The sequence below is a fragment of the Ochlerotatus camptorhynchus genome, unplaced genomic scaffold (assembly GCF_037179485.1).
Source record: "Ochlerotatus camptorhynchus isolate MF236.1 unplaced genomic scaffold, CSIRO-AGI_Acam_v1.1 ptg000090l, whole genome shotgun sequence".
NCBI classification, from domain to species: domain Eukaryota; kingdom Metazoa; phylum Arthropoda; class Insecta; order Diptera; family Culicidae; genus Ochlerotatus; species Ochlerotatus camptorhynchus.
In genome coordinates this window covers 1,346,886-1,361,138 of record NW_027040580.1, presented here as the reverse complement: position 1 = coordinate 1,361,138, position 14,253 = coordinate 1,346,886, and positions in this window count along the sequence as shown.

Here is a 14,253-nt window from a genome sequence, read left to right as displayed (position 1 = left end):
TTTTGACAATATCTCAACAATTTGTTTCTCTTAATCAAATCTTACGGTATACACGGAAAGGTAAATAAATTTGGAAGCCACCAGTAATAATAACATTCTGTTTGGTGCCAAACTGCGCTAGATTAAGAAAGATTAAGTGCGGGTTGTGCTTAATAGGCTGGAAATAAGGCTTAGTGACTTCTATAATCGGACTTTAAAAACAATATTTAATGGTTGTCAATGCAGAACTGGAGCTGATCTATTAGTGACATTCTCGTATAAGTTGCTGCTTTAAAAGTACTTGAAGAAATGCCGGTGCTCATATTAAACATTGATGAACTTCTTATGATCCAGGTTCACATAAGTACTTGTATTTATTGAGTGTTTTTTTTAATGACATCAACATTCCGCATTCAAATTTCTATATTCATAAAACCGCGTAACGACATATCATGCAGCGGTACGTGTTGAACATTTCACGCTGTTCCTCCCTAGGTATGCTATGAAACATTTCATTCATAGCATAGCTTGGGAAGCGTAAACGTTACGGAAAACAATTCATAAAGCATATGCTTGCATGCTTCGATATGTTCGATATGGTATAAAGCGACATCGCTAACGCTGTATGTATGGAAAGCTCATCGCGTCGATAAAGTTTTACAATGCTTTCGAAACTTTTCATAGAACGAAGTTTGCATTGAGAAATTACAGTCGAGGCTTACACGCTATATGATTTTCATGATACGTTTGCGTTTTAGTAGGGCTATATAGGGAAAATGTATGTAATTTCGGCCTAAGTGTCCCTAATTTGAGCCCATATATAAATTCAGCAAACGACTAAATTTTCAATAGCAACCAAAAATATCCATTAGTACCGTCCCAATGACGCGTTCATCTGAGCATACAAGTGATAAATAGCTGATTTTTAGCGATGAGCCTAATCTTAGATCCATAGACCAACATTAGAGCAATTTTCCCTATTGTTATTCAAATAATACCTATGCAATTTTTAATCGATTCTCTGAGTGAGGCTCAACGCCAACTGAAGATTCTGAACGATTAAATATATTTACTTTACCCTCTCCGATTCCCATGAAACTTTATATAACTGATCACTATGTTGCGTTGGAGTTAAAATACAAGGTATAGTTACTTAATGTACAGTAATGAAAATAATTTTACCGTACTTAATGTAATTAAAAGTACCGTTAATCGGGGTAAATTCATCACCGGGGTGAAATTGATCGAACAAACTGATGCTCAAAATAAGATCGTTTTGTAAAGATTTATTATTGCAATATAATTCGTACCGTTGTCTTTCCCACTTCTTATTCTTCTTCTTCTTCTTCTTCTTCTTCTTATTCTTCCTCGCTTCTTCTTCTTCTTCTTCTTCTTCTTCTTCCTCGCATTTCAAGCTTATTGCGTGTGGCATATTAGCTTATTGCGTGCTCTCAACTTAGTGTTCTAGATGCACTTCCACAGTTATTAATTGAGAGCTTTCGATGCCTGTACCATTTTTGCATTAGTATAATTGTGTGGCAAGTACAATCATACTCTATGCCCAGGGAAGTCGAGAAATTTTCCAACCCGAAAAATTCCTAGACTGGACCGGGAATCGAACCCAGCCACCTCCAGCATGGTCTTGCTTTGTAGCTGTGCCTTTACCGACTGAGCTAAGGGATGTCTTCCTCGCATTTCAAGTTTATTGCGTATGGCATATATTACACACTTAGAAATAACTAATTTTACACGTGATGGAATCCGTCTTTGACATAAAATATGAGACGTAAACAAACATGTCATGTAATATTAAGTGCTCCGAGACTGAAAAGAACGGCGCCGGTGGTGTAGTGGTAAGCGTGATTACCTCTCACCCCAGCAGGCCTGGGTTAAATCCCAGTCGGCGCTGCCGGGATGTTCTGAGGCATAACATCTCTGATCACGCCTTCCTTCGGATGGGAAGTAAAGCCGTTGGCCCCCGGTTCATGAGTTGATGGGTCGATAGGTAGGGTCCAGGTGTGAGAGCTGCCTTCCTGGCACGTCGGTAGCATTGGTGCTCAGCACGGAAAACAAGATCGATGAAAAAAACAAACCAAAGGAAAAAAAAAAAAAAAGACTGAAAAGTTCGTTGCTTGACGAAAAGTACGTTTGATTAAGCTATATTTCACGCGTTCTAGATGCACTTCCACAGTTATTAATTGAGAGCTTTCGATGCCTATACCATTTTTGCATTAGTATAATTGAGTGGCAAGCTCATCAAAGCCAAGAAACGCGGATACTGGTGGCAATTCGTGGACGGATTATCGTGCGAAACGTCGATGAATACGCTTTGGAACGCGGCGCGAAGGATGCGTAACCGGACTTCGAACAACGAGAGCGAGTTGGATTCTCAATTTCGCGCGAAAAGTATGTCCTGATTCCGTGCCGGCACAGATGATTCCTCGCGAAACGACGAATTCTGTAGACGAGATCAGCCAGCCTTTTTCAATGCTGGAGCTCTCACTCGAGCTCCTTTCGTGTGGCAATTCGGCTCCGGGGGCTGATAGGATCAAGTTCAACTTGTTGAAGAACCTCCCAGACGTCGCTAAGAGGCGCATGTTGAACTTGTTTTGTCAGTTCCTGGAGCTCAATATTGTTCCGGATGATTGGAGGCAAGTGAGAGTTATAGTCATTAAAAGCCTGGAAAACCCGTGGTGGAGGCGAACCAGCCTAAGGCTGAAAGCCTCCTAAGTAAAGCTAAATTAATTAATTAATGGAAAACCCGCTTCAGATCATAACTCGTATCGTCTCATCGCGATGTTATCGTGCATTCGAAAATTGTTGGAGAAAATGATCCTTTTTCGCTTGGACAAATGGGTTGAGACGAACCACCTACTCTCAGATACTCAATTTGGATTCCGTAGGGGCAAGGGAACGAACGACTGTCTCGCGTTGCTTTCCACAGAAATTCAGTTGGCTTTTGCTAAAAAAGAGCAAATGGCTTCTGTATTCTTAGATATCAAGGGGGCTTTTGATTCAGTATCGGTTGAAGTCCTTTCAGACAAACTCCACGCTTGTGGCCTTTCTCCATTAATAAATAACTTTTTGTACAATTTGCTGTCAGAGAAACATATGAGCTTTTCTCATGGAAACTCTACAGCTTCTCGATTTAGTTACATGGGTCTGAGACAACTTGCAGATGACGGCGTAGTGTCTATGACAGGGCCCAAAGTGGTCAACCTGCAAGGACCCTTACAGGATACCTTAGACAATTTGTCTACTTGGGCTATTCAGCTAGGTATCGAATTCTCCACGGAGAAAACTGAGTTGGTCGTTTTTTCTAGGAAGCATAGCCCAGCACAACCAAAGCTTCAACTTTTGGGTAAACCGATCACTCATTCTATGTCCTTCAAATATCTTGGGGTCTGGTTCGATTCAAAATGCATCAGGAGATCCCACATTGAGTATCTGAGACGAAAATGCCAACAAAGGATCAATTTTCTCCGAACAATTACCGGAACGTGGTGGGGAGCCCATCCGCAAGATCTTCTAACGTTGTACCGGACAACGATTTTATCGGTTTTAGAATACGGTAGTTTTTGTTTCCAGTCGGCGGCTAAAACTCACATCATCAAACTGGAACGTATCCAGTATCGTTGTCTTCGTATCGCGTTAGGATGCATGCACTCGACTCATACGATGAGTCTAGAAGTGTTGGCGGGCATGTTGCCACTATCGGATCGGTTTTTGGAATTGTCCCTCAGGCTCCTCACCCATTGCGAAGTTATGAACCCACTGGTAATCGAAAACTTTGAAAAGCTTCTTGAGCTGAACCCTCAAACTCGTTTTATGTCATTGTACTACGTGTACATAACACAGGATGTCAGCCCTTCACAGCATAATCCTCATCGTGTATGCTTCTCCGACTTCGGCAATTCAGTTAGTTTTTATTTATCTATGACGCGGGAGATTCGTGGGATCCCAGAACATCATCGTTCCATGATTGTTCCGTCAATTTACGCTGCAAAGTTTGGCTAAGTTGATTCCGCAAGATCGTTCTTCACAGATGGATCACTAATAGAGTCGTCCGCTGGTTTTGGTATTTTTAACGAATTTCATAGCGCCTCTCGAATGCTTCAAGCTCCTTGTTCCGTATATGTTGCTGAGCTGGCGGCAATACATTATACGCTAGTAACGATCGCCTCACTTGCACCAGATCATTATTTTATTTTTACGGATAGTCTCAGTTCTGTCGAGGCTATTCGCTCTATGAGGCCGGTAAAGCACTCCTCGTATTTTCTCATGAAAATACGAGAGCTTTTAAGTGCTTTATCTTTAAGATCTTTTGTCATCACCTTTGCATGGGTCCCATCTCATTGCTTGATTCCGGGCAATGAGATGGCTGACTCACTTGCTAAGGTGGGCGCTATGGAAGGCGATATTTACGATCGACAAATCGCCTACGATGAATTTTTCTTCATTTATCGTCAACAGTCACTCGTCAGCTGGCAGAATAAGTGGAGTGAAGGGAGTTTGGGACGATGGCTATATTCGATCATCCCTAAGGTGTCGAAGAGTCCTTGGTTCAAGGGGTTGGATGTGGGTCGAGACTTCATTCGTATGATGTCTCGCCTCATGTCCAATCACTATTCGTTAAACGCTCACTTGTTCCGTGTTGGGCTGGGGGACAGCAATCTCTGTGAATGTGGACAAGGTTACCAGGACGCAGATCACATTATTTGGTCTTGTGCTGAACATCGCGGAGTCAGATCTGAACTGTACGATTCCCTTCGGGCTCGAGGTAGACAACCTAATGTTCCAGTTCGGGATATTTTGGCTAGACGCGATCTGGAGTTTATGAAACTCATATATGTTTACTTTAAGGATATTAACCTTAGATTGTAAGTTTGATTAGCCTTGTGTTTAGTTTGTATTTTGTACGTGTGGGTTTTTTATGTTTGTTTTCAAGATGAATAGAAATTAGTTCATGTTTCAGGATTAATTAAATATTTGTATCGTAAACCACATTTCAAACCTCCCTCTCCCTTTTCCCATCCAAAAAAAATTGTAAATCTCCACTAACCTCGAGACAACCGCGAGTATCCGGTCCAGCTTCTTTAACTTTAAATATAAGACATCAATAATGTATAACAAAAATGATAACTCGGCTCTGTAAAGTTTATTCGATTGAGCCTGTACAAATAAAGTAATTAATAAAAAAAAATGTGTGGCAAGTACAATCATACTCTGCGTCCAGGGAAGTCGAGAATATTTCCAACCCGAAAAATTCATAGACTGGACCGGGATTCGAACCCAGCCACCTCCAGCATGATCTTGCTTTGTAGCTGCGCCTTTACCGACTGAGCTAAGGGAGGCCCATTGCCTTTACAAATATTTCTCAATTACAGTGCTTTCCCAATTTTGTCAGCCCCTTCTTTTACGCTGACAAAAACGGGAAGCTGACAACATCGGGAAAAAAATTCCCATTGTTTTTCCGATTAATTTTTTTACAGTACAATGAAATTGTGATATACTTATGACAACTATTTGTGAAAACTCTTCTAAACCATCAAATAGTTAGAATTATTGAACCAATTTTACCTTAAAGATAAAGAAATATGTATTTCTAAGCAGAGAAAAAGCGTGTGTGTGAGAATCACTGAAGTGAAATACTAAATTATTCTCACCAGGTTCATCAATTCGTTATTATTACTATGTACTCAAATAAATGCAAATATCCGTGTAAATTTTCAATTGCATTTTCATCGCAATGAAAAGGTATGGTATTCCCAAGTAGACCATTATTTAGACTTGAACCTTAGAACCTCGATAAATCTTGCAATGTTATAAAACTTATTATCTTCCATTTAATTCCAGGTTCCGATTCTACACGTTGTAGTTTCATTTTTATACCTGTGATCTTGACATTTTTACCTAGGGTATGAGTACTTAGGGGGGTTCGGTTTTTGATAAGTCTTTAGTGGGAATGACACTGATGAAGACTGCACATTATTGTCCGAAATACGTATCTGTCATGGCTACAAAAATTAATTAAGTGGAATTAAATGGAAGGTAACCCTTTTTTGCTGTTTTATACTTTTGAATATAAAAACCAATAAATGATCCATAAAAATATCGGAGAAAACCCTTGCAATGGTAGCTACCGAGTAAACAGGCGATCGCGTGACACACATCGAGAGTGGCCTGCTTCTGTCGACAACCAAGAGAACACTGTGAAATAAATAAATTTTGCATCAGTCTTAAAAACAAGCTTTCTTGAGCAAAGTTGCTTCAAATGTATGGTTATACATCTTTTTCGAATATTGTGCTAGTCTATCTTGAATAACTAAAACGTTGATATTTAGAACTCATTAATATAGGAACCACCCTAATGTCACTCACTGCTATATTTGAGGCAGACTATCGCAATGTTTGTCAAAGATGTAGAACGATTCATTTGAAACAACTATTTGCTATCTCTAATGGATTGGGTATACTCTGACATAATTAAGGGTTTTCAATGCCGGGTGGTTTCTTTAATACCGGAATTTCTGTATTGAAAATGTGATATCGGTAAAATTGGAGACCTCCCTTAGCTCCGTCAGTAAAGGTGCATCTATAAAGCATGACCATGCTGGAGGCGTCTGGGTTTGATTCTCGGTCTGGTCTAGGAATTCTTCGTGTTGAAACATTTCTCGCTGAGCAAAGAGTATCACTGTACTTGCCACACAATTACACGCTATGCAAAAATGGTACGTGCTTAGACGCTCTCACTTAACAACTGTGGAAGTGCTTAAAGAACACTAAGTTGAGGGCCGCCGTAAAGTCACAGTGTAGGGACGTGATGTAGCCAAATAAGCAGACCGGCAAAATACAGGTATTCCAATATTTTTAGGTTAAATTTGAATAATTTTATAGACCGATATTCAAAACGCTCCAAGAAATGGTTGTACTTATTTCATAATGATGCTTTTCACGCTACTTTGTTGTTTTTAAGCTATTGCAGAGTTCTCAACGATTTTGCGATATGTTTGCCATTTTCAAAGTCATCTTGTTTTTTTTTGCGTTTTTAAGCCGTTGTTTTCAAGATCATTTTGACCTTACAATATTTGTCTTTACTATGTAATGAAAATTTGAAATCTGCTGGACGGAGCAGCACTATTTTTACATGTTAAGAGCCATTTCCCCTATGCGTTTTTTTATCTTCAAATTGGCTGAACATTTGAAGGATTAGAATCTATTGATAATTTCTGAAATTTACCATTTCCTCACAGACAAACTCTCTTTTACAATATATCGACGCGTGAATGGAGCGGGGATGATCGTAAAACATGCCAACTGAAGAATCTATCAGACACAACATGCATTGATAACAGAGTTAAAATTGTTGAATTCCCAGCACTTATTGTCCATAATGAAAATTATTCAAAGTTTGATGAAACTCAGAAAGAGTCAGGAATAGTTCCTGTCAAAAGATGATACTGAACAGTTGCTTACCGACCCACTAACCAGCTGAAACGTTGGTTCTCGCACTTCGAACTAACTTCTTCAAGTTTCGACGGTCAACCATCCATTAGCAGGGTGGCCAGCGAACTGGGAAAACCAGGAATACCGGGAAATATCCGGGAATTTGAAAAGTAACCGGGAAAACCGGGAAAAAATCCGGGAATTCGATGAGAGAACCGGGAAAAATAAATTAATCACACCATAGGAATAAATTTTCACACCAGAATTTCAGAATAAACAGAGTGATTTTTTACCAAATGAATTTGTTTCTTTATTTGCTGCATAATTTTCTTCAGATTCCCGCCATATTGTTTTTAAAAGTCAGCAATATTTCAAATTGATTTTTGCGATTCAATTTCAGATATAAAGTGTATGGGCCTTAAAACAAAATATTGAAGATGCTGGACTTAAGAAACAAATATTTGTAAAAACTGAAAATGAACTATTCTTTTCCCGGGTTTTAATTTTATTAAAAATTCTCATGATATAAATTTCAGAATGAACTTGGAATTCTGCTCTGAATTATTATAGAATTCTTTTAAAACTAACCAGAAAATATTCTGCGCAATAATTACCATTGAATTCTTTTTGGAATTTCCTTGAAACCCCTTCTAAGAAATTGTTTGGAATCCGTCTTAGAATTCCCTTAAACCTATTCGGAGACTTTGATTTCATTGAAATCCTTTTAAAAAATTTCTTTTAACTCTAGCATAAATCTTTCGAAATTTGGAATTATTTAGAAACCCTTTGGAGTATTTTAAAGAATTTCTTCCTAATTATTAGCAATGTTTTTAAAATAAATTTTGTTTGAGCTCTTTGATGAATCATTCACACATCGCCAGAACACTCTTAGAACACTGTTTCTTATTGAATTCTCATCATAATTCTCTAGGGATTCTTCAAAAATTACCTAATAATTTAATTTTGATTTTGCAATCTTCTCCACAGAAATCCCTCCGAATTCTTCTAACAATTTCTAAGGACTTCATGTCAGAATAATTCTGTAATTCTGCTCAGAACTTCTCCTTCATAAACTATGTGGGATCCTCCTCAATAGTTTTTTTGAAATCAACACTTTGAATACTTTTAAATTTTACTGACAATTTCAGGGTTTGTCCGCAAGATTCTATCGACTGTTCTGAAGTTTGTTTTAACTCTTAAAATACTTCCAAGTCTCAGAGCCTTGAAAATTATGACTGCACGACTATTTAATAAACATGATATTTTTTTCCAAATCTGTGATCTTGGAAAATTTTTAAACTCTCACATTTTAAATATTTTTTCTCCAAATCTTGCAACACGAAGATTGATATTAATCCCAAATTTTGAAGAAAAGTTCTATTTTCAGACCCTACACAAATTTCAAAGCCCCAGAATCTTGGGAATCTATCTTTTTAGTAAATAATCTTTCAGTGAATACACATCTTCTTTATCCAATATCACTATCAATTTGCTCTTATTCAAGTTCATTTTTCTGATACATTTTTTTTAATTAAATCTCTTATTCTGCACAATTCTGTCACTCAATAAATTCTAGGGCTTGAATCATAAGATGTATCGATCATAAAAAGTGGTAGAATTCGATTTATAAAAGTATCTCGAAAGATCAATAAATTGTTTTGAATACATTAAGTGACTCATAGAGTTGAATTTTTTCTATAGCTTTTGAAAACACTTTCTGTAATTTGGCTTTCATTTTTTCCCACAAATAACCACTGAACATTTACAGTTGGCCACGTTTTAAAAAATGCGTACAATTTCGTTTTTTGTTGAATATCAACAACCGGGAAATTTTTAAGATTTGAACCGGAAAAATACCGGGAATTTCAAAATGAAAAGTCACTGGCCCTGCATTAGCTTCTCGGCATGATTCGTCAAGGATGCGGTGTATCATTTGGGTTAACTCCGAGGCCCCATTACAGCAGGATATAAAGCAGCTGTAGCTACTTGAAGCATGAAATCGATTAAGGCTCTAGGGGTTAAACGCATATCAGCAGAGATGCTCAATGCTGACCCCATGCTTTCCAAGCACATTTTGCATCAATTATTCTGTAATACCTGGGAGCCTAGACTTTTCCGACTGACTGAAAGTTTTCTGAAGGTCCCTAATAAGAGGCATCTGACTGTGTGCGACAATTGGTAAGGTATCATGTTACAGGGTATTGTTTTTAAAGCCCTATACAAATTTGTTCTGATGTGTACACAGGAGAAGGTTGACGCGACTCTCCGGCGGAAGCAAGCAGGAATCCGTGTCGGACCATCCGGGAGCAGGTCAACGTATTCCAAAAGTGTCAATTAAGTACGAAAACGCTTTCGATCGACCAAACCACGGTAATCCGTGTTGCACACAATGGGGTCCTAAATAAAACCATCATCCCCATTTAAGCGTAGTACCTCCTGCAAAGTCCTGAATAACGCTAAGGATGAAAACAGCCACGGAATATAACAGACTTCATAAACTCTCAATTAAAAACCGTAAAAGTGCGGAAAGAACACTAAGTTCAAGGCAGGAACAAAATTCCAGGGCAAAATATCCCGATTAGAAGAAGAATTTAGATGGGCTTTGTCTTTAAATTTTGGAATGTGTTAGTTAGAATGACATTAAAAAGAGATCTAGACCGGTCCTGGTTTTAAATTATTCAGCATCTGTTTAAGTTTTTGTTAGGCATCTTCCTCCTTCAAATCACGCTCTGTGAGTACTGAAGGCTATTCGCCAATATTGAAGGTCGTGTGTGTCCAGTTTACAGAAACCCGTATTAAATGGACCGCAACAGAAAAATCGTCCAGCAACGGAATTTTTAATAACCTCCAGTTTATTCTTTTTCCGAGCGTCCTACCCTGACGGAATTGGAAGATTTCTTAACCGAAACCATCGTTAGAACCAGTTTCCCGAGATAACCGTCATCCGGACCAGCATCTTCCCAGCCAAACGACGACACTTCCAAATGTTCGGTGACCTCAGCGGTCAATCGGACGGGTTTTCAGATTCGGCCGGAGATGAAAATTTTCCCATCGTATCAACTCTTCAGCGCTCATTACTTCTACTTATTGCACCAAAATCTCCCCATCCTCTCAAAAAACAGCAACCAAAGATCCGAAAATAAGAAGCCGCCAAACTGGATTCTGTGCATGCATCATCACCATCATCATCACCACCACCACCATCCCGCCGCTCGTTACCATTGTCATCGTCGTCGTTGCTGCTGCCGGGGCTTCTAGTGAAGTTGTACGCGTCTTCCTAGTCCGAGAAGAGACAGCTGAATTTCCCAAACAGTCAGTGGATGTCCAGTACATATGCGATAGAGTTACAATAGTGCCGAAAATTGTCTTGCTGCTTGCGTTTTCACCCCTAAGTATTGAACGAATGCGCCTTCCGCATATGGAGAGGGACAACGGTTTCCCCTTTTAGGGGATGATGCGTCGACTATTTATGCACAGCGCGAATGCCCGACGGAAGAACAATGTGCATTTGCTACCCATTCCTTTGGTCAGTTTCAGTTTATCTCATTTTAACAATGAAAGAAGTAGATTCTTCATAGATTTCTGTATTTATCGCTCAGATGTGTTGTTTTTTCAACTAAAGCAGCAAGTGCATTAAACCACAATTTATTTCAATGAACAGAAATATTACGACAGCGATCAATTTATCCGGGTCTTCATTTTGATGAAGCGGAAAGATTTTTCTCAACGGTTGGTGTCGCTGAAATAATCGTTTTATCACCATAGGGCCATTGCGAGAGTCTCCAAATTGAAATTGTGGAACTCAGTTGCGGAAAGTGCTACTTTTTGATACCATTTTTAATTACATAATGGCCTACTTTTATTAACTAAAATATTAACGCCGAAAAGTCCTACTTTGGAGTGCAAAAAATGTTGTACGCAATTCGTTGTAAAATTCGGTTTTACAGCACTCGTACATAGGACTCGTGGTGAAAAAATATATTTTTTGTAACTTGTTGCATAAATAACTATTTTGGTCAAACCCAAATATCTTCTATTATTTTTTTTTCATATCATTATAGTCACTGTAAGATGAAATGTGATGCCCCGTAACGTGATCTGATGCATGGTCATCATCAATGTCATTCTTTAATTTTGTTGCTAAAGAATCCAATTTTGACTAACAAAGGGGCAGGGTGTTTCAACACTCCGAAGGGTATAAAGCGGACTTCATACTATCTCTGAACAGTACACATAGGCAGTGGTGTACATTCTGTTTGCAAGTTACAGCCAGTTCAGCCTTTCGAAATGCAATTCAGATGCATTTTACGACAGCTATTGTGAAAAACACACCCGTTCAAAAATGACCAAACCTTGATCATTTCGACACCGATTCTGAGTAGCCAATTCCGGCCAATCCTAGTTTTGTGGCTGGATTCACAAAATTTAAACCCCATCGATAAGTTTGGGTGCATATAATTTGAAATTTGGTGAGAAAATGCCTCCGAAATCGTTGGGTCAAATCCGGGTCAATATGACCCAAACATCACGAAACTTTTTTTTTGGGAAGCCCTTCAGAAACGTCAAAGAAATTGAGTTTGCTATAAAAGATTAAAAGCCACAACATTTGAGAGCTATTAAAGATAATTGTCAAAAGTTACAACGCTTTGAAAGTGCGATTCGGAACATATTGACCTGAACACCGTACTAAAATGGCTCGAAGCATTTTTAACTAATAGTTAGGTTGAAAGGGAAGAAATCGAATCATATTCAAGTCACCTCAGGAGTCTTCTAAGACTCTTATCCAGGCCCTCTTTTGTTTATCTTATTTTTCAACAAAATTTCTATCATTCTTAAAAACATACAAGTTCTAATTATAGCCGACGATATGAAGCTCTTTGTAGAATTGAGGAACAAGGAAGACATCAACATATTCCAGAAAGAAATGCACATTTTATATGTTTGGTGTATCAACAACCACTTAGAATGGAACGCACAAAAATGTAATTCAATATATTTTTAGTAGGAAACGAAACACACCAGACATTACAATCCCTCTAGGAAATTATCCAGTAGAAAATTGTGAAAGAATTAGAGTTTTATGAATTATCTTGGGATCCTAACTATCTAATTTATTGACCATTATAATACAATCCTCAACACGTATTAGTCACAGTTTTCATGACCCGTACACAATAAAAATATTATATATTGCCTATGTAATATTGTAGCGTAGACCTTTTTCAGTCAGGTACAAAGAACGAATAGAGTCAGTACAAAAGCAATTATTATTATTTGCACTTCGAAAATAAAGTTGGAAAAGATTTCCAATGCCATCTTATGAAGCCCGCGGCATGCTCAATAGTATCCAAATATTCAGTAGAACTCTTATCAAAACTTAACTTTTACAGTGTATCTCAAAATTGATCGTACACACTAGAAGATTTTTTTTAACATGTTGAATAGACGTATTTTTTTAAAATCATGGCTTGTGATTGAACAAATGTTTATTGATTTATTGATATTATTTTGGTCTTAATTGGAGGAACCTGTATGAAGATCCCTCCCCTTGGCTAGTTTTTGCACCTTGCTGTTGGTGGGTGGGCTTAATTTCATGCTTTACAGTGGAGTGTTGGAGACGGTAGGTTTATGGTCGGCGTTGCTGGCTCATGCCGCGATAGAATGGCGTCATGGGCAGGCAATGGGGATTACTACCCGAGCAAAGTTAGAGATCAAATTGAAATCAGAATTTGCTGTTATGATGTAACTTACTTTGAATACTCCATTTGATCTCATTTTGGTTGACTTAACGGTTAACACATCAAAAATGAGAGCAAAATTTTACACTGTTGAATCAAACGGAAAACTAATCCTGCTTTCAATGAAATCAATTTGATTACTGATTTTGCATTCATAATGTTTGACTGAATACGGGCCTGGTGTAAATGGTTAGCATCCAAGCTTCTCACGCTGAAAGACTTGAGCTCAAATGTCACCTCGGGTTGGTTGCGAATGACCTAAAATGTGTTAAACAAAACAATTAAACAATAATCGTTAGTTCAACGACAGATAAGCTTAACTTAAATCTTAAACAAGACGTTAACAGCAGAACTTCAAGTTAAGTTGCTTTCATTTAAAATGTCTTGACTGCATAATGAAAGCACAATATGATATCAGACTAATGTCGTGACAATTGAAATCAAAATGAGTATTCATTATGATAGGAACTGCAATCTTTAATATCGATTTGCTTTCATTTTGTTAACCGACTTTGCTCGGGTACCCGAGCAAAGTACAGCATCAAAATGACAGCAAATTGAAATCAAGTTTTGATATCAACATCAAACTGAAATCATAATTTGATTTCAGTTTAGGCAATTGACAAATTTGATACCTAATTTTGTTTTCATTTTGCTGTACATTTGCTCTCCAGAAATATGTTGTTGCGGGTTTGTTTTCATTGCCTTAGCATAACATCAAATTGAATACTTGTTTTGCTATCAACAGGAAACATGGATATCAAATTTGGTTTTCAGTTTGCTCTCACTGATAGCAGAAATAGTTTTCAATGTGATGTCACAGGAAGATTTTTTTGCTCTCAATCTTGATATTTTAACCGTTAAAACGACCAAAACGACAGCAACCTGAGTAATCATTATCAGCAAAATCACAACATCAAATTTAGATTTCAATTTGATCTCAGACTTTGCTCGGGTAAGCTTCCCCTATCTGATAAACCACTGCATGAGAGAACCAAAGATCTAGTCTAGCAGTGATAGTATCACACTTGTTACTCCTTTAATTGAGAGCCGCGTTGTAGTACACTTACGTATAAGCACTGACGTTGGG